Genomic DNA, 3,528 nt, shown 5'->3' on the forward strand with positions numbered 1-3,528 from the left:
CATGGGAAAGATAGAGAGGTTGGACAATTTTGAATTTGGAAGCGGCAAAGCTGCTTGTCATTGGGCATGGCAAATACATGACTTTCGAAATGACGTAAATGTGAAATGAGGCATTTTGCACATGTGCTCTGTGTGTTTACACCGATTCAGTTTGGCTTCCTGGGCACGTTTAACCTGCCATTGCTCACGTGAAATCAATAATTCAAATTGCCTTTTAAACATAATTTTCAGCATTTAGAAGACCTTTAGCGATTTCAAAATGCTAAACCACAACCGCTGTTTCTCAATGAAAATAAAACTCATGGAAAATAAAAAATGCGGCAAATATCCGTGGATGAGATGAAGACATTGATTTCCTGTTGATACAATAAACAACAAGGAAATCCAACACAGGTGGAGGCCATTCAGCCCATCCAGCCCATCATGCCTGTGCGAACACCACACCAACCCAAGATCCAAGAAAGAAAATGCAAACAAAAAAATTTAATTCATGAAATAAAAATTTGTATTTCTTTTTTGTATTTTTTTGTTGTAATTTTTTATTTACTTATTTTTTCCTTTTCTTCCCCTCATGGAGGGGCCATGGGCTTGGTTAAAAACACACATCAACCACACAACCCCCCTTAAGACCCCCACCAACAGCACTCCGTACACAATCACCAATCAATACTCAAACTCCCAAAAAGTCATCATCATCCCTATACCCCTCTATCTCCATAACTTCAAGGTACCTATCCAATTTAAATGTATCTACTTTTTCTGCTGCCACTACCTTTCCAGGGAGACCATTCCACGCATGAACTACTCTCTGAGTAAAAGACTCCTGCCTTGCTACTGTCTTAACTCTCCTCTTCTATCAGGCTATGGCCCCTGTTCCTTTCACTGTCAACTCTGTTGAATAATTCATCTGTACTTTTGTTTATACCCTTCATTATCTTAAACATCTCCATATCACCTCGTAACCGCCTCCTTTCTTGTGAATAAAGCCTTGTTTCCTCATAGCTGAATCTCGCTCAGCCTGAAATCAATCAAGTAACCCTGCGCTGAACCCTTTCTATGGCATCCATGGCCTTCCTGAACTGTGGTGACCAAAACTGCACACAATATTCTAGATGTGGCCTCACTAAATTTCTGTACAATGTTAACACCACCTCATTTGATTTATAATTGATCCCCCTCCGAATACAGCCTAAAACCCTATTTGCTTTACCGAAAGCTGCCTGGCACTGTGCTACCTGCTTACCTCCCGTATATATTACCACCCCCAGATCCTTCTCCTGTGTGACACGCTCCAAAATGACCCCTTGCATCCTGTAATCTCTATTTTCATTGTTCTTTCCAATCCCCAACACCTTACACTTGCTAAAGTTAAATTCCATCTGCCAGTCTTTTACCCAATTCATACAAGTATCAATACTTTCCTGTATCTGATCACCACCCCCTCTGCTATTCCACCTCACCTCCAAGCTTTGTGTCATCTGCAAATTTGGAAAGTCCACTTTTCACCCCATTATCCAAATCATTGATGTAAGTAATGAATAGTAATGGTCTGAGTACTGATCCCTGAGGTACCCCAATACTTACATCCTCCCACTCACAGCCACTCCACAAGCCCTCCCCTTGGTTAACAACCTCCGATGTGATACCTTATGAAATGCCTTCTTAAAGTCGAGATATACTATGTCCTCTGCCTTTCCCTCATCCACCCAATCAGAAACTGCTTCATAGAACTCAAACATTTGTTAAACAAGAACTACCTTTGGTAAACCCATGCAGACTACCTTTAATTAGTTTGTATTTGTTTAAATGGTTCCTCATCCGGTCTTTAATTAATACCTCCATCACCTTCCCCACAACTGAAGTCAAACTAACAGGTCTATAGTTTCCAAATTATTCTCTGGATCCTTTCTGAAATAATGGTGTTACATTTGCTGCTCTCCAATCCTCCAGTACCTGTCCTGACTCCAGGGAACTATTGAAAATATCCGTTAACATCTTGCTTACCTGCTCAGCCACCTCCATCAATACCCTCGGTTGCATATTATCTGGACCTAGAGCCTTATGTACTCTTAGATTTCTGAGCTGTTCCTTTACTTCCTCCACTTTAACCTGGATCTTCTGTAAAAGCCCTTTCTCACCTCCTTGATAGATACTCTCAGCTATTGGCAATTCTCGACTTAGTGGAGCAAATAAGGGTGATTTTTTTGGCAGAATCATTCAAATGGCGATACAAGCATGAAATTTGGTACGAACGTTCCTTCAGGGTCACTCTGCAAGAAAAAAAGTGCGAGCCATGTGGATTTTCAACATGGTGGCCATCTTGGGAAAAATGGCCACCAGGGTATGAAAAAAAAAATCAACTTTAAACCATAAAAATCACCAGAGATGTCGGATTTATTTCATCTTGACGTCGATATATAGGTTTTTGTCCTTGCTGGAGCTGAATCTTGGGTGTATTGATCGATTTCATGAACCAATAAATCAATTTTAGGACTTATGTAACAATAAAGAAGTCAAATGACAACTATTGTGCAGGCTTCGAATACAAGTAAATTGGTTCTCATCGCGTTTTAGACGGGGACGGTTAGAATTGTTGGAGATCTTAAACAGAGCTTGTATTTTAATTGCTCAAAATAGTTATTTCCCCTCCAAAGGACTGCTAATGCCAGGGTGGCAAAGTGGATGAGCTCTTTGCCTACGAAATGCCCCAAATGGCAAGCGAAACAAAGCCTCTGGCAGTCAAGCTCCAACTCTAGCCTTTTTGTGGTGGGGGTTTCCACAAATAGTGGTGGTGCGAAAGGCGAATCTCTGGCGCCTGAAAACCAGACAGCTCTGGGCAGATGAAGCTCATTAGGAAATGGAAAACTCCGAAATAAAAGCACTTGCAACCGAAATGCAGCCACAATGATCTATAGGACCCTGACACATTGTAACCATCAATGGTGGTGGACACCAGCCAATATCGACTAAACACAAAAAAAGAGAGTGTATGTCGCACTACCAGGGCACACTGGTGGCATACACTGCTGTGCAACTCAGCATGGGGTTCAATGTCTGCTAAACCGTGGGTTTAGTATCCCAAATGCTATCTAATGAACCCCTCAGATGTTAGATAGCCGCACCTGAACTGACAGGATGTGCCAGCGCAGGAGAGCCGAGCCAAGGATAATGGGGGTTTTACATGTAGTTATCCGGATGGTGTACAGATCGCACGGGATTAAATGGCATTGGATGAACGATCGGGCTAGGTGTAGGGCAAACGCATGAACCTAGCTGTATCCCATACATCAAAGTGCATGAAGGCAAGGTGGTAAAAGGATAAACCCTCGACCTTGCCATTGCTAGTCACAAATCATGGATACTAAAGCAAAATCAAAACCACAAACAAACTGGAGGAAATGCTGCCTCTGTCAGAAGGACACAAAGGAAAAGTTAATGTCACCATGAACAAACAGTGACAGTTCAGAGGGAATTCTTTGAGAAAGTCAAACAGTTCACATTGGTAATGGAGGAAATGGGTAATCCCTT

This window comes from Eptatretus burgeri, chromosome 2, assembly GCF_056783735.1.
Source record: "Eptatretus burgeri isolate ZD-2024b chromosome 2, Ebu_testis_v1, whole genome shotgun sequence".
In the NCBI taxonomy this organism is placed as follows: Eukaryota; Metazoa; Chordata; class Myxini; order Myxiniformes; family Myxinidae; genus Eptatretus; species Eptatretus burgeri.